Genomic DNA, 22,848 nt, shown 5'->3' with positions numbered 1-22,848 from the left:
TTTGAAAGGGTTCTCTTTTAGCAGTTTGTGCTTTTAATAAATTGATATTATTCATTTATATATGAGGTCAATTGTATTGCTGGTACAGTGGGGAGTGATTATTAGCACCCTCTGATCCATTGTTTGGAGGTGCTTTGATTTGGTCCTGGCTAACAGTAGGACCGTATCAGAGGGCAGCAATATTATAGCGCAGGATAAAGGTGATTCTGGTCTATATAATTCACTCTCCAGGGATTGACATCTTCCGCGGTGGCAGTAGCAGCTCCAGCACAGAGCAATGGAGGGGCTCGCTACTGTGTCGGCAGTGCGTTAGGGGAGGGGGGGTTTACTAGCAGCAGTGGCTTGTTTACTACCCTATGCGGCTGTGGAGGGTCATCATGTGCATGCAGGCGGACAGAGGGTGAGTTGGCTGGCACTGCAAGGGGGTGATTGCTATTGTCCGCGGCTGCAGCAGCATAGCAGCAAGGTACTATTGGGACATAATGGTTAGTATGGAAAATATGGTGCCTATGATGTCACGGGGACTCCCGGAGTGCAATGGACGGTATGTGCACGAGGTGAATTGGTAATGTATAAATGTTGGCTTTATTGTTTCTTTTGCAGTTTGTCTTGATAAAAGAGCGTGAGCTCTGAAACGTTGGCATAAGCAACTGTGTCAGCCTATCTTTTCAAAGCCTCTGGAGTGCCAGTCGCACAGTCTACATATTACTTCTAAAATGACAGGGCACCAGAGCATTACCTGTTCTACATGAGGAGTGCCAAACCTCTATTGCTCTCTCTCTCTAATATATATATATATATATATATATATATATATATATATACATACACACACACACACATACATATACAGTATATATTTATATATATATATATATATATATATATATTATTTTTTTCATTAAGTAGTGCCTGCTAATTATTTTTGGTCTACTAATTGTGGATCAGCTATCCGTACAGAGTCAGAATTAAATTGTATCCAAGCATTTGTTTGGTATGTATCAGAATATTTTTATGGTTTTTAGAAACCAATGAATTAATGTATAAGACATGTTTTTCTTATGGGGCCTTATTGATCCATTAAGCCCAAATTATATATACACACGCTAGAAATATTACCCAACTAATATGTATCCTATTATTTAGATATCAACCCATGAGGAAGTCCCAGAATAGGGACAAAATGCGTTGTGTCAATTTAAGTACAGTATCCATCTGTCCCAACATATTGTGAACACAAGCCAGTTAATATCACCGAGTCCATTTCAGATGTATGTTATAAAATTATGTTCTGAATTATATCAGCCAACATCTGTAAAACTCCACTGTTTTTTTATATTATGTTAAGTTTCTTTTATGTAATAAATCATAAAATGTGAGTCTCTCAAATGATATTATGCCTATTAGATTGATGTGATCAACAGTACACTCTTTCATAGCGCACTCAGATCCATTTTCCATATTTCCATTGTTTGAACCTTATATAATAGGAGGTTTCCTCTGAGGTGCAGCTTAGTCTACTTTCTCACAGCGCCGTAGGGTACTCCTTGTTTCTGTATTTCTATCTGTTAGATACCCTTCTGGCTGCAGTGAAATGCCAGCATGCTTAGATAGAACTAAAAGGTCTCAGAATGTAAGGAACATTTTTGATGAGGATGAACAGTTAATTCAGTTTGAGGAGGATGAATATTTTGGGTTTCTAAATACCCTTGAGAAATTAGCTTCTAAGGAAATGAGGAGTTAGTACAACCTGATAACATTGGAAAAATACTTAGAGGTCGGCCGTATCCCTAGAGGGCTCAGGATCTCCAAATCACCTACATTTGGAGCCGATAACTTGCCGTTCATTCAGATTTGGAACTCTACTCTAGATGAATGTTCGGCTAAATTAATGAATTTGTTCCTTAATGAACGTAAACTAGAAATGGCAAAACAACAAGAGAAGATAACTAAAACTGAATCTATTTTGAGTAAATTTGAAGATAGCGAAGAATACCAGAGAGACATGAAAGACCTTCAGTATAAAATGGATAACTTAGAAAGAGACATTATCTCTAGGAAACAAAAATGGTTCCTAAGAGATAAGAAGGATTATGCTCTAAGACAAGTGCACAACCTGACTAATAATAATAATGGTTATTTTGATAAGATTAATAACCATGGCAAGTTTGATCAAAGATCAGAGGATCAACAGATCTGAGGGTACCCTAGACGTCCTTCTTACCGTAATTACAATCAGGGAACGCAACCATTCTATAAAAGACCACCATTGGAGCGAAAACAATATTCCAAATGGGATTATTAGCAATCCCGCAGAGATTATCAAAGAGACTATAGGCCCGCTAGACATCCTCGCAGAAGGATCCCATCCCGCTGCTATCGGTGAGATGAAACACACTATGACTCCGATAGAACAGATGTGTTCAGGTCACTTACTCCGGAAATAAGAAAATCACAACATTTTTTAGGAGAGAGACCAAAAACAAATAGCCTGTTCTACAACGACATTGGAAGGAAGAGTTACATATGAGGCTGGATTCTCCCCAAGGCCTCAAAAGAGGCCTAGGCTGAAACGAGGAGCAAGAGGCAGGGGAAAGGTCCCCAAAGAAAAGGAGAGGGTATCCACCACAGGAGAACAAACAGGGATCATTAACAACTCTAAGAAGGAACTTCACTGTGAGAGTTTGTGGGGTAAGAGAAACACATTTTTTAGATTCAATTTATTGGATGTTGAAATACACCAAGCCAACACGCTCAAGCCAAAATCAATGGTGAATTCTCTTATTTTATTGTTAATTTGGTGTATGGATGCATGAGTGCGCTATATGTTCTTTGTGCTCTTTGTAATTTGTAGATTTATCCTTTGAGTGGTTGTGGATTACCTCGCTTGTACATAGTTCAGCTGCACTTAATGGTTGTATTGCGCATATTCTTGGAAACTCTCATTCAAAAATATTTCTTCTATCCATTTTTTGAGACGTGCGGCAGACATGTTTTCCTATAGGGAAACCAGAAATGATCTTATTAAGAATACATTTACAAATAGTGATAATGTTTAATTAAGTGATGAAAATTTGGAAACAATTTAAAAAAAATTAGAAAATGTAATGTTAAAGGAGAATAGGATGTGGTGGGAGGTGGTCTCCCTAGAGCATTTTTTATCTAGAGGGATTGTGCCCAATGGGTTCATTTAACTCTTCAAGAGAACTCTTTAAAAAGGAATGGGATTCTATCCTAAATTCTTGCTCATTATCATTAAATGAACTAATAATTGGAGAGAGAAGAAATTATCTGAAGAGTCTAAAAGAGGAAATAACTGAATTAGATGTTGATTCATCCATTTAAGGATTTAGAAGACTTTATTCCCCTGGAAAAACAACTCTTGTTCAAAATTAACAAAAGTACAAGGGAACTGAGGTATTAAAAACAAAAGAAGTTCCTAAGGGATACTACTTCAGACGAAGTCAAGGATGATCTGGTAGAACCCTTGGAAACCCCCAAAATAAAAAAATTGCAAAAATCCTGCTGCATTCACTAAAACACGGATATGGAATAAAAACAATCCCAATAGATCAGACACCCAGCAATGGAGAAATCCTAATTGGATAGATAGGAATCGTTCCTATAAGGTTGAAGATATCCCTACTTCTAGACAAAAATATCCCTGATGTACATATAAATAGAGACACTAATTGGAGGAATAGAACTAGACAAAATTTTAGAACCCCAAGAAATTGGGGAATGAGGAAATATCCAAATAGGAATAACAATTGGTATGATTCCTGGTGGACATAGAATTGTGTAATAATTATTCCACATTAATGGAACAACATGGGGAAGATTTTGAACAGGTGGAGATGTTTTTTTTAAAGTGGAACCTCAGAACACCAAGGAAAGACCCATATCGGGTAAGGAACAAATTAAGAAAGTAAGAGGGAAAAGGGGAGGTATTAAACAAAAAATGCCTTCCAAAAAAAAAGACATGATAGACAACAAAAAACAAAAGAATTGGTAAAAAATATAGATACTGAGGAAGATGGTAAAGTGTTTAACTTAAGCAGTAGAGAACTCTCAGAGCAGGAGACCACGGTTTTAAAAAAGGGTCTCAAATATGCACCTTCTAATAAACCAAATCCCTTTAACACCTTCCTGGATATTCAAAAATATATTAGGAAACTAACTATTAAAAGACATTTTTTAAAGAGTGAAACAGAACATAATACATCTGTAGAAACACATTCTAAATCTAAGTTTAGAGCACTATCTACTTTTTATCCTATACAGTCAAAGGGAAGCTATCTAGGTTGTTTTAATAAAGTAGTCTGTGAAGAAATTGACACACTAAATTAAAAAGAATGACAAATATAAAATATGCAAGTTACATTTAACAAAGAAAGAGTGGGAGGCTGTGAAAGCACTAAAGGAGGATGCCAACTTAATAATAAAACCAGCTAAGGGGGAGGGGTAGTGTTAATGGACAAAGATATGTACATGAAAGAAATTTTTAAACAACTTAATGATGGTAAGACTTATCAAAAACTTAAAAGTGACCCTACTACAAGGATAACAAAGGAGTTACTACGTTTAACGAAATGAGCACTAGAAAATAAAGTAATTTCACAGAATGAATATGATTTTCTAAATATTCCACATCCATCGTTAGCAACTATGTACGTCTTACCAAAGATACATAAAGACCCTTTACACCCAATAATATCGGGTTGTAACAGCTTAATTAGCAACTTATCTGCATTAGTAGATTTGTATCTACAGCCTTTAGTTCTCAACACCAGAGCGTATCTGAAAGATACAAGTGATGTTATAAGAAAAATTTCCACCTACGAGTGGAAGGAAGGTGACCTATTGTGTAGTGCAGATGTAAGCACCCTCTACACTATTATAGAATTGGAAACTGGCCTTGCAGCAGTATCCTACTTCTTGGAGAAAAGTAACTTAAGTGATAAACTACAATCTTTTATCTTGGAAAGTATTACGTTCATTTTAAAGAATCACTTTTATTTTGATGGCTCCTTTTATATCCAGCGGGTGGGCACTGCCATGGGCACCGGTTTCGCCCCCAGTTATGCAAATTTATTTATGGTGCACTGGGAAGAGCAACAAATATGGAAAAATGATGTTCTGGTGGCGAACCTGGTGTCCTGGCAGCGCTTTATTGATGATATCTTATTTATTTGGCGTGGAGATGAGACCTCTTTTTTAAACTTTTGTACTAGCTTGAATTCCAATGAAATATTGGTAAATTTATCTTTTACCCATAGTAAAAATAAAGTATCTTTTTTATATTTAAATTTATATATTAAATAAGGAAAGTTGAATACCAAGACTTAAAGGAAGCCAATTGACTCAAACGGATTTATAGAAAGGACTAGTCACGATCATGCTCATTGGCTAAACAGGATACCCTTTGGACAACTATGTCGAATAAAGAGAAACTGTTCAGAACCCACTGTTTGTGAACAACAGCTAGATGATCTTAATAATAGATTTTTAGTGAGAGGATGTAGGCCTGATGTCTTGGAGAAAGCCAGAAGTAGGATTGATACCATTGAGAGAAAGGATTTAGTAAAGCAAAAGGGTTAAACTGCCCAATGAGGACAATAGATTTGAATATGCTTTTATCAACCAATATAACCTTTGCCATAAAGCTGTAGAAAGGATTTTTAAAAAGAATTGGAACCTATTGAAACAAGATCCAATACTAGGAACTGTGAATCCAGAACATCCGGTGTTTATTTATAGAAAGGCACCTGCACTTAAGGATAAACTGGTATCAAGCACTTTGGATGGAGAACCCAGACAAAGTATAAGAACAAAAGGATTCCACAGATGAGGCATATGCCTTTTATGCAAAACAGTTAAATCAAATAAAAGTAATTTTAAACAGTTTGAGGCAAACAATAAGATCTACCCGATTAGGGAATTTATCACATGCAACTCCAGGAATATAGTATACGTCCTGGAGTGTGCATGTGGTTTAATGTATATGGGGAAGACTTTGAGAAGTCTCAAGGTCTGGCTTGCAGAACATATATATAACATCTGCAAGGGCCTTGAGACACAAATGGTATCGGCCCACTTTAAAAAGTTACACAAATGTAAAGAATGCTACATCAAAAATTTTTGCAGGATCCAACAAATTCTACCTAGGTAGCAGACAAGAGATATGGATAAACGGTTATCACAATCCGAAATGAAGTGGATTTATAAATTAAGGACCCTTGTTCCCAAGGGACTTATTGGGGACTTTGAGCTAAAATGCTTTTTGACCTAAATAATTCATCTATACAACCAATATCTGCACTTTAAATGCTCTTGGCTTTTTTGTCACTTTGCTCACTTTCCACGCATGTTTGCACATTAGGGGTTAAACCAAGTATTGAATTTTGTATTCTTCATTATGACTATTTTTATCTTGTTTTTATTTTATGGTTATATGGTCTTTTGTGCGGAATGTTACTGCTAAAATACCCGGAACTATACAACCTGGGAACTATTAGTCTGAGGACAGAGTAAGAAGAACTCCCTATCTCGATTCTCCACGCTATTTGAAACGCAGCTGGAACGCATGAAACTTCCGTCTTCCGGTTTCCGGCTGATTCACGCATGCGCGGCTTACTGGAGATGCCGGTTAGCGGCAAATGAGATCATCTGTGTCCGATTTCTATGGGGTATATATAGCAGTACTGTTGCACAGTCCTGTATGATTCTGTGGAAGGACCTTCACGGTCTGAAATGCGTTAAGCAGGACTCTACCTTTGTGACTCCAGGCGAAAAATGGACACCAGGAGAGACTGAGGGGTTGAATTTCTGGACTTCACCTCCTTTTTCCAACCTCTGTTCCATCTGGGAAGGTGACAGAAGCCCTGATTGTCTGCTATTTGCCACTAATGGAGTATTTAAAAATGCTGTCATTTTATGATTTCTTGTAAGTGCAACTGGTATTAAATCCGGTTATGTTTTTAAGAACTGCTGCACTATTATCTTTTAATCCCTCTTAAAAATTGGGTACACTGCAAAGTGCCCAGGGATTAGAGGTTTTATCCTCTTGGGTTGGTGTTGGACTAGTATCTGAGACGTAGGAAGAGTTTATCACTTGGGAGCAGTTTGCCTATTCAGATGCTTCTATATATGCTGATTACTTCCTTACATTTGTAAGTGCAAAATTGGAATCTTGAATTGATGGTGTTAAAAAATGACTACACTATATTTGTTCATTTCTGTGTTTCTCTAAACCCCACTTTACTGTGAGAGTTTGTGGGGTAAGAGAAACACATTTTTTAGATTCAATTTATTGGATGTTGGAATACACCAAGCTGACACTCTCAAGTCAAAATCAAGGGTGGATCCTAATTTATTTTATTGTTAATTTTGGCGTATGGATGCATGTTATCTTTGAGTGCGCTATATGTTTTGTGCTCCTTGTAATTTGAAGGAACTATCAGTAGCAGAATCCTCTGTTCTTAATAAGGGCCTCAAGTTTGCCCCTGATAGTCATCTGGACAAATTTGGGCTCTTCATAGACCTTAACAAATACATTCGTAACCTTACAGTACAAACACACTTCATAAAAAAAACCCACGGTGGAAACTCCCCTCTCCAAAAAACCTCTTGTGGCTCCACCCTCTTGGTTTAATCCAGTTGAATCAAGGGGGAGTCATCTTGACATTTTTTATAATCTAGTGAAAGACGATTTTAGAAAAATCAAACCCCAAAACAGCAAGTACTCTAGTAACCTGAATTCCCAGGAAAAATTAGCTATAAAATCTTTGAAAACTGATGATAATGTTATCATTAAACAGGCTGATAAGATTGCCTGTCCATTAGGACGATAGCACCTCCTTTATCTGGACAAATCCAATAGGATTCTACTAGAGAACACTTACAAGCTACTTAAAGAAAACCCCACAAAATAGTTCTGTGATCAGCTGAATGTCCCCCTTAGTAGAGGACTTAAAGAGGGGCTTCTACGTATTGAAGAATATAATTATCTATTGGTTAAATTTCCTACTATCCCTATATTTTACCACCTGCCGAAGATTCATAAGAACAGAGACCATCCCCCAGGAAGAATCATTATTGCAGGCATAGATTCAGTAATTGCCAACCTTTCCCATTACATTGATCAAAAACTGCAAACATATGTCCTGATGAACAAATCGCATCTTAAGGATTCCACCTCTATTCTTCAAAAAATCAAAGACTTAGTATGGACAGCAAACTACATCTGGCTGACCATAGATGTTCAGGCTTTGTACTCCTCCATTCCACACACTAAAGGAATGGAGGCAATAAAAACCACTTTGGAAACTGGAACACAACCAGATTTGAAAGAGGTTGTGTTCATCCTGGGTTGCATAAAGTTTATACTGGAACACAATTTTTTTGGAATACAATGGTCATTTTTACCTCCAAACCCAAGGTACAGCAATGGGGACTAAATTCACTCCTGCCTATGCAAATCTCTTTATGAACAATTGGGAAGAGAAGTATATCTATGGTTCAACCTTCGATCATAACTTGGTAATATACCAACGTTATAATGATGACATTATAATCTGGCAAGGAGACCCCACTGGGATACATGAGTTTATGTCATATATCAATGTGAACGATTGTAATCTTCACTTCACTCATAAGATGGATAAAACAACCATCGAATATTTAGATCTTGAAATGAAGGGCATCCCGGGTAATTCTATTGAAACAAAAACGTACTTAAAATCAGTAGATGCAAATAGCTTTATCCCCCATTAAAGCTGTCATCACCCTTCATGGAAACGAGGTGTCCCCTTTTCTCAATTTGTGTCAGAAGGAATTGTAGCAACATGAATGATTATTGAAATCAATCTCAAGTATTAGTTGACCGTTTTATACAAAGAGGTTATGACAGATCCTCAATAGAGAATGATAGACAGAAAGCATCAGCCCGAATTAGAGAGGACCTTTTGTCAACTCAACCCAAGGCCAAGATGTGTTGGAATTCGAGACCTTTCATCACACAGTATAATAAAGAAAATTTGCTCATATGGAAAGTTCTAGATCGCCATTGGGGCATCCTTTTGAAAGACCCCATACTAGGGCCACATTTATGGTCTTCCGCAAATCTGATAATTTAAAGAGCATATTAGCTCCTAGTAAACTATCACAGAGAACTGTCAATCATGAGAAAAGCAGCCTCTGGATGACCAGAAAAGCAAGTTGCACACCATGCAATCACTGCATTTGTTGTAACGGTCCACTTTCAGTTATAAATTGGACTCAGGGAGACTTTATACTATAAATGATTCTGTCAACTGTAATTCAGACTATGTGGTATATAGAATTACATGTGGTTGCGGTCTTTTCAAATGTAGGAAAAACAAAGACATCTCAAACTACGCATACAGGAACATATGCGAAATATAAAAAATAATGTTAAGATCCATAGTGTACCCCGGCTTTATGCTGAAAAACATAATTCTGAGCTTCACCCATCCAACTTTAAATTCACTGTCCTTGAATATATTAAAAATCCAGTAAGGGGTGGTAGTAGGGATCTACTTTTGGTGAAAAGAGAGCTTCTGGATATATACTCTCAATGCCCTAGTCCCCTATGGTTTAAATGAGGGAATTAATATAGTCTCTCTTCTGTCTAAATAAACACCTTCTTGAATCTACATACGTATAAATAGGTTGATCTCTTGAACTTAGTCTAAATGTGACATCATATATAGGTGTAGATATCATCTAGGGAAGAACTTAAAGTTTTGCTTCCATTTAGCGGCATAATTTTTTAATATGACATAACACATGACTAGAATTTGTGTCATTATCTAGATATTAAATCTGTCTTTGTGGAGGGTAAATAAATTTCAAGTTCTGTGTGATCATGTTAATAGTCTCTTATTAGAGCTTTTTTGTAATCCTGATATCCCCTATGTAAATATGGTGGCAAACAAACTGTAAAGCTATCAGTGATATTTACAGGATTTTGATTTGTTCCTTATCAGAATACACCTTACACATGTATATGTGTTTATGTGTACACATATTAAAATGCTTCTTTTTTTCTTTCCTCTTTTTTGCATCACTTATATGACTCTTTAATTTTTTGAAAAATGAATAATAAAATTAATAGATGTATATGTCACTTTAGATACACTACTAAGGGAAGAATTCGAGAAATAAGCACTTATATTCACCTAAAAGATAGTTTATTCATAATGGTTATATAGAGCTTTCCACCGTATTCGATAACCAGATAAGTTTCTCACTCCACGAATAGGTTGATATTTTAATAGGTTATAAAAATAGATTAAAATCAATAAAAATATAAAAATTATAAATAAAACTAATAAAAAATCCCAGCACTCCAGTGGGTTTCATTCCCCTATAGATAAAATATATGTTCTAATTGCCCTATATAAGATAGAGCTAGGGGTTCTAAATAATTATTATAATAGATATAATTGATAATTAGTAACATACATAAACACTGGTCTAAGGGTACCTTAGATAGTACACAGTTTGTATTTAATCCTAGTGTCACTTTATTTGCATAAATTTAAATATTAGATATGAATATACACTCAATAACTGAGAGGTGGAATTCATCCATTTGTTTATTTCTGTATTTTTGTTATTAGATTCGTGCCCGCTGCGCCACTATTTATGACGCACATGTACTGCCCCTAATAATGTTAATATCTCGGCGTCTGATGCTTACCCAGTATGCAACATTATTTTTATATTTTAAAGAGAAATCAGCCTTCGGTGGAATGCATGACGTCATTGCGTTCCATCGACTAAGATGTGACACTCCCTCCTTCCAGCGGCATGGCTAGTATGCGCACTTCAAATGCGGCACAGATACCAGTGGAACGCATGATGCTATTGCATTCCACCAAAGGGAAATCAGTGACTCTCCCCCTGTGATGCCCTCAATATAGACTTCCGCTTTTGTCACATCCTGCGGTTGAAACGCATATCGATATGCGTACCACCCCCATTAATTAAGATTTAGGACTTGTAATCTACTGTTTTAACAAACACAGTTCAGTTTTTTAGATAGCAGTGAGTGTTTACCATTGAGATAACATTGTCATATCTATATGTATAACCTATAGATGATTTTCGGGTATAATTACTGATACACCTTATTAACCTCATCAGGAAGTGATGTAATCTACCTATTGATATAAATACTATTCTAAAGGTACCGCTCTCAGTATTACTCTGAACTCTGAGAGGACCACATTGTGCTGAACTTGTAAGTACCACTGATACTATCCTGCCTCCATATATGGATATTGGGAATATTTTGACATATGTATGTTTTATGTATTGTTTTAAGCACTAATGTGTCATTTCTAGTTATGTTAAAAGCCTTAGATATATTATCTTTATAAATTAAATACCTGCCTTTTTTTATAACCAACTGGTCATATTAAAAATTATGGAACAATATTCAGCATTATTATTATTACTACTACTAATGATGTTAATAAGAAATACTTATTATAGGATTATGTTCTTTATTTAAAAAGATCTATCTATATATTGGAATTAGGACATAATTAAGGTATTTTCATTAAGTAATGCCTGCTAACTATTTTAGGTCTTCTAATTGTGGATCAGCTATCCTTACAGAGAGTCAGAATTAAATTGTATCCAAGCATTTGATTGGTATGTATCAGAAATTTTTATGGTTTTTAGAAACCAATGAATTAATGTACAAGACATGTTTTTCTTATATGGCCTTATTGATCCATTAAGCCCAAATAATTTTCCTCTTATATATAGGACACTAGCCCATATCTCCAACTATATGGATTCCTTCTAAGTGTGGAACCATGTCAGTAGGCCTTCCGATATAATCACTTGGTATGTATTATCCCTCTCCTCCTGTATTTTCTCCTTCCCTCATCTTTAGTTTGAGATCTGTCACAGAATATCTTTAGTTTTCATATATTGTTTAACTTATTAGGTTTTATACCTATTTTTATTGATAAACACAGTGAAGTTCATGTCCCTTCAGGATATTTCATAAAGACTTGGCATTTGGTATGTTTACATATACTAGATATAAATTACAGCCAGTTGGCTAGAAATATTACCCAACTAATATGTATCCTATTATTTAGATATATGCCACGAGGAAGTCCCAGAATAGTGACAAAATGCGTTTGGTCAATTTAAGTACTGTATCCATCTGTCTCCACATATTGTGAACAAAAGCCAGTTAATATCACAGAGTCCATTTTGGATGTATGTTATAAAATTATGTTGTAAATTATATCAGCCAACATCTGTAAAATTCCACTGTGTTTTTAATATTATGTTAAGCTTCTTTTTATGTAATAAATCATAAAAATTGAGTCTCTCAAATGTTATTATGCTTATTAGATTGATGTGATCAACAGTACAATCTTTCATAGCGCACTCAGATCCATTTTCCATATTTCCATTATTTGAACCTTATCTAACAGGTGGTTTCCTCTGAGGTGCAGATTAGTCTAGTCTACTTTCACACAGCGCCATAGGGTACTCCTTGTATATATATATATATATATATATATATATATATATATATATAGTCAAAGTCGAAAATATTATAGGCACACTCATCACGTAAAAAACACCACACAGATGGCCTCCATGCGGCTGCTTGTTCTACCATGTGTACGCATACTCGCAAGCTACATATAAATCGCTCACGCTGTCTTTCGTGTTAGCACGTGGTATGAGTAAATATGGTAACATACGCATTCGCATAGAAAAGCCACAAAAGCCAAATTCAATATTTTATCCATATAGTGCATAACTCACACACAGTCTGTACATACTTCAACAGCAGGTTACTGTGCACACACAAATTAATGAAACCACTCATACACATAGAAAGGCAATTCACAGTGTCTTGAATGTATCAGACTGTATTGCTTACGCAAAGCTTTGTAATCATGAAACATGGACCCTGACTCTATGGGAAAGGTAAACACCATTGTTTGCACCCCATTGTTCTAGAGTTGTCCAGTATCTGTTGAAGACAGCAGATACTGGACTGTCGTTGTTTTACTAGAAGCCAGGACAAACAAGAAGACAATATCCTACACAAAACACAAGCCAGAAACGTTGATTGTACAATAACTTGAAAAAACTTGATTAACAACTTACAAAAGCACATACCAGATAGATCTATATACACTGCTCAAAAAAATAAAGGGAACACTAAAATAACACATCCTAGATCTGAATGAATTAAATATTCTTATTAAATACTTTGTTCTTTACATAGTTGAATGTGCTGACAACAAAATCACACAAAAATTATCAATGGAAATCAAATGCTGCTGGGTTGTTGCCCTCCTACTGCCTCCTCCACGTCTCCTGATGTACTGGCCTGTCTGCTGGTAGCGCCTCCATGCTCTGGACACTGCGCTGACAGACACAGCAAACCTTCTTGCCACAGCTCGCATTGATGTGCCATCCTGGATGAGCTGCACTACCTGAGCCACTTGTGTGGGTTGTAGGGAGGTCATACAGGCACGTGGAGGCCACACACACTACTGAGCCTCATTTTGACTTGCTTTAAGGACATTACATCAAAGTTGGATCAGCCTGTAGTGTGTTTTTCCACTTTAATTTCGAGTGTGACTCCAAATCCAGACCTCCATGGGTTAATAAATTTGATTTCCATTGATAATTTTTGTGTGATTTTGTTGTCAGCACATTCAACTATGTACAGAACAAAGTATTTAATTAGAATATTTCATTCATTCAGATCTAGGACATGTTATTTTAGTGTTCCCTTTATTTTTTTGAGCAGTGAATATCTATATATCTCTCTCTCTATATATATATATATATATATATATATCTCTCTCTCTCTATATATATATATATATATATATCTCTCTCTATATATATGTATGTATGTATGTATGTATGTATGTTGTGGTCCGGCACTCACTGATACGGAGAGTAACTTGGTCCGGTGCCCGTACTTTCCTTCAGATAGAAGGTGATTGTAGCAGATGGATGTACGGCACTCTGGACTCTGAGAATCAGGTAAACAGGAGCCCCTTCTAGCGGTAGTCAACGTTTCAATTTATTAATTTTCCTCAGTACATACAGTACCTGAGAAAAAAAATAATATATATATATATATATATATATATATATATATATATATATATACACACACACACATATATACATACACACACACACACACTGCTCAAAAAAAGTAAAGGGAACACTAAAATAACACATCCTAGATATGAATGAATGAAATATTCTTAATAAATACTTTGTTCTTAACATAGTTGAATGTGCCGACAACAAAATCACACAAAAATTATCAATGGGAATCAAATTTATTAACCCATGGAGGTCTGGATTTGGAGTCACACTCAAAATTAAAGTGGAAAAACACACAACAGGCAGATCCTACTTTGATGCAATGTCCTTAAAACAAGTCAAAATGAGGCTCAGTATTGTGTGTGGCCTCCACGTGCCTGTATGACCTCCCAACAACGCCTGGGCATGCTACTGATGAGGTGGTGGATGGTCTCCTGAGGGATCTCCTCCCAGACCTGGACTAAAGCATCCGCCAACTTCTGGACAGTCTGTGGTGCAACGCCACATTGATGGATGGAGCAAGACATGATGTCCCAGATGTGCTCAATTGGTTTCAGGTCTGGGTAACGGGCGAACCAATCCATAGCATCAATGCCTTCGTCTTGCAGGAACTGCTGACACACTCCAGACACGAGGTCTAGCATTGTCTTGCATTAGGAGGAACACAGGGCCAACCGCACCAGCATATGGTCTCACAAGGGGTCTGAGGATCTCATCTCGGTACCTAATGGCAGTCAGGCTAGCTCTGGCGAGCACATGGAGGGCTGTGCGGCCCCCCAAAGAAATGCCACCCCACACCATTACTGACCCATTGCCAAACCGGTCATGCTGCAGGATGTTGCAGGCAGCAGAACGTTCTCCTTGGCGTCTCCAGACTGTCACGTGCTCAGTGAGAAACTGCTTTCATCTGTGAAGATGACAGGGCACCAGTGGTGAATTTGCCAATCTTGGTGTTCTCTGGCAAATGCCAAATGTCCTGCACGCTGTTGGGCTGTAAGCACAACCCTCATCTGTGCAATACATGGACCCTATTACAGTTCAAACACCACATGCCTAATTGGTCCTTCAAAGTTCTGCCCAAACCCATTATATCTCACCAGCACGATGGCACCAGTATGACTGCAGTGTGCCTTGTCATGCACAAAGGGTGGAGAATGGGAATCCTCGTGAAGGGAGATTTTGTACGGACACTGATATGCATGATGGTATGACAGCCTGTTGGTGAACGTAAACCTGACATTTTCCTTTTTTTTTTTCTTATTCTCTCTTCTCTTGTCTAGATATGGTTTTACTCCACACAAAATTCAAAAATTGAAATGCAAAATTTGTGTTCCCTACAGGAAAAGGCAGTCTGGAAGGCAAAGGGATATGGTCAGGAGTCCTCAGGACTTGGGCAGGTGGACACGGTAAGCCAGTGGCCCCCAGATCATACCTCCCAAGCCTAGCTGAGCTGGCACACGGTCTGAATCATCTAGGAAAAGAAGGTGAATGTGCAAGCTGGTAAGAGCCTACTGGAGTGCACCAGGGTTCTCTTCTCATGCAGGTAAGAAAGCAATGACATATCTTACTTGCTTGAGTAAGAAATTTGGTAAGGCAATACCAACAGAGCCATCCCATATCCCTCCTACAGACAGACCTTTTCAGGTAATACAAATAGACTTCATACAGTTACCACTCTGTAGGAATTTAAAATATATGTGATAGTTTGTACGGATGTCTTTTCAAACTGGGTAGAAGCATTCCCCGCTGCCACAAATACTGCTGTGTTCACTGCAACGAAATTCGTGCAGGAATGTGTGTGCAGATATGGTATCCCTAGAATGATTAAAAGTGATAAAGGTACCCATTTTACAGGTGAAGTCATATGCAAGCTGATGGGTATTAATAGCAAGCTGCATACTCCATACCGGCCACAGGCAAGTGCAAAGGTGGAGAGAAGGAACAGAACTATTAATAATAAGCTGAGCAAAGTGATGGCTGAGACTGGAATGTTGTGACCAGAAGCATTGCCACTAGTGTTGTACAGCATCAGAACCACTCCCAGGTCACCGCTTAGCTTATCACCCTTCGAAGTTCTTTTTGGTCGACAACCTTTTGGTGAGACTGCAAGGGGCTGACCTTGTGAGTGAGTGAGAGGGTCTCTTAATTGGAGTAGCAGAGGGGCTGTGATTGTGCGTGTGTGAGGGGCTTTTTTTTTTCTTTTCTCTTTTTTTATTAGCAGGAGCTGGAAGCCAAGTGAAAAGGAGGTGCAGTGAGCTGGAACAACTGCTAAGTGGAGTATTGGTGCCGCAGGAGAGAGTACTACGGCTGCATAAAAGTGAAGGACAAAGAACCGCACAAAGATAGATAAGTATAAGCCAGCTTAATTTATTGTATAAGTGAGATTGCTTGTCTTCTACTTTTTATTTTTGCTGCTTTTTCTGTGAGAGTAACAGGGAGTTAGACCTTACAAACAATATGGGAGGGGCTGTGATTGAGGACCTCACTCAGTGCATGTCGTGCAAGATGTATGCACACCTGGAGCTACCGGCCCAGTGTGATTACATCTGCACGAGGTGTGTGCGAACTGTTGCCCTGGAAGCCCAGGTAACTGATCTAGAGCAAACCATTACGCGACTGAGGGGGATTCACAATCTCGAGCGTAGTTTAGACAGAACGGTGGAGGAGTTGCGGGAGGGGTCACTGGTAGAAGAGGATGATGATCAGGTAGCCAGTTGGGTCACAGTTAGAAGGAAGAAAAAGAGGGGGAGGCACAACATCTCCGAACTATCAAACCCGAACAAATTTGCCCGATTGGACGAGGAATCGGAGGATGATAGTGAAGAAATGACGGTGCCGGAGGAGACTGCTCCCTCTAGCATCCGGAGGTGCGGTCCCTCTGGCGCGGTTGGGGTAAAAGATAGAGAGGTACCTAGTCAGATGGTGGTGGTAGGGAATTCTATCATCAGGAAGGCAGACAGGGCAATCTGCTACCGGGACCGTGATCGCCGTACAGTCTGTTGTCTCCCGGGTGCTTGGGTACGGCACATCGCGGACCGGGTAGATAGATTGTTGGGAGGGGCTGGCAAAGACCCGGCGGTCTTGGTGCACGTTGGCACCAATGACAAAGTTAGCGGAAGGTGGGATGTCCTTAAGAAAGACTATAGGGACTTAGGAAAGAAACTGAAGGCAAGGACATCTAAGGTAATATTCTTGGAATTATTACCCGTGCCACGCGCTAGTCCAGGGAGGCAGAGGGAGATTAGGGAGGTAAATGTGTGGTTTAGGGATTGGTGCAGGAAAGAGGGGGTTGTGTTCCTGGAACACTGGGCGGACTTCTCAGTCAGGCGCCATCTCTTTTGTCATGACGGATTGCACCTGACTGAGGAGGGGGCAGCGGTGCTGGGGGGAAGGATGGTTAGAAGGTTGGAGGAGATTTTAAACTAGGAGCCTGGGGGGAGGGTTTAGCTAGAAACTACGGGTCGTGCAGTGAGAATAGTGGGGATGGCGGTAGTAAACAAAATGGGGGAGAAGTTGGGGGGAGGGTAAGAGCAGGCGGTAAGGTTACTAACATGGGTACTAAAAGGGATTTTACCAAAGCACTAACCAATGACGATTACAGGTCATCCTTGCTACATAAGGTGAAAGATGTCCCTAACGCAAGGAAAAATACTTATCTTAGTTGTATGTATGTAAATGCCAGAAGCATTACTGGTAAAAAGGGTGAACTAGAAATACTTGCAGCAAGCAAACAGTATGATATTATAGGCATTACTGAAACTTGGTGGGATGAATCTCATGATTGGACAGTCAATCTAGAGGGCTATACACTGTTTAGGAGAGACAGACTAAATAAAAAGGGTGGATGGGTGTCTCTTTACGTAAAGCCGTTTTTAAAACCTAATATATGGGAAGATATTCAGGAGGGGACTGTAGACACCGTCGAGACATTATAGGTAGAAATTGCATGCGGGGAAAAAGGAATAAAAAAGTTAGTATTGGGTGTATGCTATAGGCCACCTGGTATCAATGCATCTGATGATGAATTGTTACTAAAGCAAATTGAAATAGCAGCAGGAGTAGCAGACATAGTAGTGATGGGAGATTTTAACTATCCAGAGATAAACTGGAAAAACGATTCATGTGATACTGCTAGGGGCAATATGTTTTTAAACACACTTAATGATAACTACTTAGTCCAACTAATTGAGGAACCAACTAGGTACAATGCAATCTTAGACCTGGTATTAACAAACAATGGGGATTTGGTATCAGGTATTATAGTAGGGGGAACTCATAGGAAACAGCGACCACAATATGGCCACATTCAATATCAGTTTCTATAAACAGCACTATACTGGCTCAACTAGGACTTTAAACTTTAGCAAAGCAAATTTTGAAAAGATGAGGGTATTTTTCAGGGATATTGAATGGGAAGGTTTGTTTTTAGGAAAAAATACTACGGAGAAATGGGAGGTACTAAAATTCCTGCTAGCTAAAAATACACTCAAATTTATTCCTATGAGTAGCAAAAAAAGGAATAAAAATCATAAACCGATGTGGCTTAACAAAAAGATTAAGGAACTTATGGGCAAGAAAAGGCAAGCATTTAAAAAATACAAATCTGACGGGGAAGCAGAGTCATTTCAGCACTATAAGGAATGTAACAAAATTTGCAAAAAGGAAATAAGAGCGGCTAAAGTAGAAACTGAAAAACTAGTAGCAAAGGAAAGCAAAGCGAATCCCAAAAAATTCTTTAAATACATTAATAGCAAGAGATTAAAGAAGGAGAGTATAGGCCCTTTAAAAGACAAGTTGGGAGTCTTAAGCAAAAATGATAATGACATAGCAGACACACTAAATGAGTTTTTTTCAACAGTATTCACTCGTGAGGACCCAATTCAGGGACTAACGCACAATCTCAATAATGAGAATATGACACTAATAGGTGCTTATATAAGCGAGGAAGTAGTCTGTGACAGATTAAAACATTTAAAGATTAATAAATCACCAGGGCCCGATGGTATTCATCCAAGGGTTCTAATGGAGATTCACGCTGAACTGGCAAAACCGCTATCTTTGATCTTTAAGGATTCAGTTATATCAGGTATGGTTTCCAAAGACTGGCGTATAGCGGAAGTAGTGCCTATATTCAAAAAGGGAAGTAAAGCTGAACCAGGTAATTATAGACCAGTTAGTCTTACATCTATAGTGGGGAAAGTATTGGAAGGTATTCTAAGAGATAGTATTCAGAAGTTCCTTGAAACCAATAAGGTCATTAAAAGGAATCAACATGGGTTTATGAAGGACAGATCCTGTCAAACCAACTTACTTGGCTTTTATGAAACAGTAAGCGCAAACCTAGATCAGGGTAAAGACGTGGATGTAATCTTTTTAGACTTTGCCAAAGCGTTCGATACTGTACCACACATGAGACTTATCTACAAGCTACAAGAATCAGGGCTAGGAAGCACAATATGCACTTGGGTCAAAAACTGGTTAGATAATAGGAAGCAGCGCGTTGTGGTTAATTGATCTTTTTCAACTTGGACTGAAGTGCTAAGTGGTGTGCCGCAAGGCTCAGTATTAGGACCGCTATTGTTCAATATTTTCACTAACGACCTAACAGAAGGTCTAGAGAGCATGGTGTCAATTTTTGCAGATGATACCAAATTGTGTAAGGCTATAAATACAGAGGAGGATGCCGAGTCTCTTCAGAACGACTTCGTTAAATTAGAAGCATGGGCAGCCAAATGGAGAATGCGCTTCAACACAGACAAGTGTAAGGTAATGCACTGTGGTACCAAGAACATAAATTACACCTACCTACTAAATGGGGTAAAATTAGGGGATTCTGTACTGGAAAAGGACTTAGGTGTCCTCATAGATAGCAAGCTAAGCAGTAGTACCCAAAGTAGGACTGCAGCAAAGAAGGCTAATAAGATATTAGCATGCATAAAACGGGGTATTGATGCTAGGGACGAGAGTATTATACTCCCGTTATATAAATCACTAGTGAGGCCACACCTTGAATACTGTGTACAATTCTGGGCACCGTACTACAAAAAGGATATCCTTGAGCTTGAAAAGGTACAGAGGAGGGCGACCAAACTAATTAAGGGCATGGAGACGATGAAATACAAGGAAAGGCTTGAAAGACTAGGCATGTTTACATTGGAAAAGCGGAGACTAAGAGGGGATATGATCAACATCTACAAATATATAAGGGGACAATAAACAGAGCTTGCGCAGGACCTGTTTTTGGTTAGATCAACAGAGGACTCGTGGACACTCGCTCAGGTTAGAGGAGAGGAGATTCCGCACAATACGGCGTAAAGGCTTTTTCACGGTAAGGACAATACATGTTTGGAATTCCCTGCCCGAGGGAGTTGTAATGGCAGAATCTGTCAACACCTTTAAGAATGGGTTAGATAAATTCCTAATGGATAAGGATATCCAGGGGTATGGTGCATAGTCATGCATTATAGTTACTATAAATAGGGATAAAATGTAATGGCTGACAGCAGCATCAGTCAGAAATTTTAGTCAGATCATCATGCATAGGAGACCACAAATAGGTTGAACTCGATGGACAATTGTCTTTTTTCAGCCTCAGATACTATGTTACTATGTTACCACATGTAATGATAGACCCCCAGGATGACTTGAAGTGCAATAACGAAATAACTGTGCAATATTTGGTTAGGATGAGCCAGCAATTGAGAAATCAGCAAGGGAATCTAAAACTGGAGATTCCTTACCTACCAAGCAGCAATAGTCATGACATTGAGCCTGGGGATTATGTGAGGATTCATCAAATTTTACACTCAGGTTGCCTCGTAGACAGGTGGGAAGGACCATATCAAGTTTTATTGACCAGCACTAAAAGGTCACAGAGAGAGAGAGTGGGTCCATTTATCCCACTGCAAGAAGGTCAGAAGCTGAGGAGAAAATGGCCCAGTCAGTAGATAAAGGGGGCAAAACTTTTTTTTTTAAGTATATAAGTGAAAGGAGAAAATCAAATGGAGGAATAATAAGACTTAAGGCAGAGAGTGAGCATTTGGTGGAGGGAGATAAGGCAATAGCAGATCACCCAAATAATTATTTTTGCTCAGTATTTACTACAGAAGAAGGTAAGGGGCCACAGTTAAGTTGCAAGGACATTCATAAAAATCTGGTAGATGAAAGTACATTTACAGAGGAGAAGGTCCTAGCAGGACTTTCAAAACTAAAAGTGGATAAATCAATGGGGCCGGGATGGGATACACCCAAGGATACTCAAAGAGCTAAAAGATGTGCTGGTTACACCTTTAACAGAATTATTTAACCAGTCTCTAAGTACAGGTGCCATTACAGAGGACTGGAAGAGAGCAAACGTAGTTCCACTGCACAAGAGTGGAAGCAGGCAACTACAGACCAGTAAGCCTTACATCAGTAGTGGGGAAAGTAATGGAAAAACTATTGAAAGAAAGGAGTTGTGGAATATCTTAAATCAAACAACTTACAGGATCCAAAACAGCATGGATTTACTGGTAGGAGATCATGCCAAACAAATCTTATTGACTTTTTTGACTCTGCCGAAAATAATAGATCAAGGGGGAGCTGTAGATGTAGCTGTTAGGTGCCGCGGTCCGCGGCGCCGCTCGGTCTGCTTCCGAGCAATGCTCACGGCCACTGCACCTCCCTTCCTGCCCGCCCGGCGCCTAGCAACGCCAGGACGCCGTGCGTGCTGATCCGCCGGGTCCCTGGCAAAGCCAGGACGCCGTGCGTGCTGAGCCGCCGGGTCCCTGGCAACGCTGGGACGCCGTGCGCGCGTAGCCGCCGGACCCTTAGCAACGGGGACGCCACAGATGAACCGCATTCCCCGTTGCTTCCTGTCAATCAATACACCTGTTAGCTCTGGTCGTGCAGCAGGGCAGCTGCACGACATTACTAATTAAGCTTCGCTGCAGCTATTGGAGGGCTCCCTGTTATATTCTCCCTCACTACCTGGCACCGACACCGGTGATAGCTTCCTGTATGCTGTTCCTGTCTTGTAATGTCTGTTCCTGGTCAGCTGTATCTGGTCGATCCTGTGCTCCTGAGTCCTGGAGTTCTGAAGCCGGTCCTGGGAATCCTTCCTGTTCAAGTGAACCTGTTGCAGTCATCTGGGGGTTCTCATTTGTTGGGGTTCTCTCCCGGTTTCGTGAGTAGCGGCTTCTGCCGCGTGTTGTGGCCTAGGCCGCTTTGTCCTTTTGGTACTTTTTTGTATTGGTGGTTTTTGCGGAGGTTTCCGCTTTTCACTGTCCTCCCCGGAACTCGGGGGAGTGGACAGTGATATATTTTGTTGTTCTTTTCCTTTGGCGGCGTGCCGCACATAAATTTAGTTTTAGGGTAGTTAGTAGCCCCTAGCTTCTGTTTGCGTTAGTTAGAGGTCCCCTTGTTTTTATCCTGTCTCGGTTCACGCTTTGTCTCACGCTAAGACCTGGGGGCATCAGAGTTGGGCAGACACAATCCGCCCTTCAAACGCGGCTGCCGTGGGCCCAAGAAACCATAGTCACTCTGGCGTGAACTGACCACACGGGTAAAACAACGGAGGTAAGGTGCTAGGGGCTATTCCCGTTCCCTTCCTATTTCAGCGTCACGTCCTGGTGCTCTGGACTCACTTCGCAACATCTTTGTAGTTCTGAGCATCAGGAACGTAACATTATCACCGGCCCAAAAACACAAAAAAAAAAAGTTATTTGT

This window comes from Pseudophryne corroboree, chromosome 3, assembly GCF_028390025.1.
Source record: "Pseudophryne corroboree isolate aPseCor3 chromosome 3, aPseCor3.hap2, whole genome shotgun sequence".
In the NCBI taxonomy this organism is placed as follows: domain Eukaryota; kingdom Metazoa; phylum Chordata; class Amphibia; order Anura; family Myobatrachidae; genus Pseudophryne; species Pseudophryne corroboree.
The sequence above is the reverse complement of the archived record's forward strand: the minus strand, read 5'-3'. Positions refer to the sequence as shown.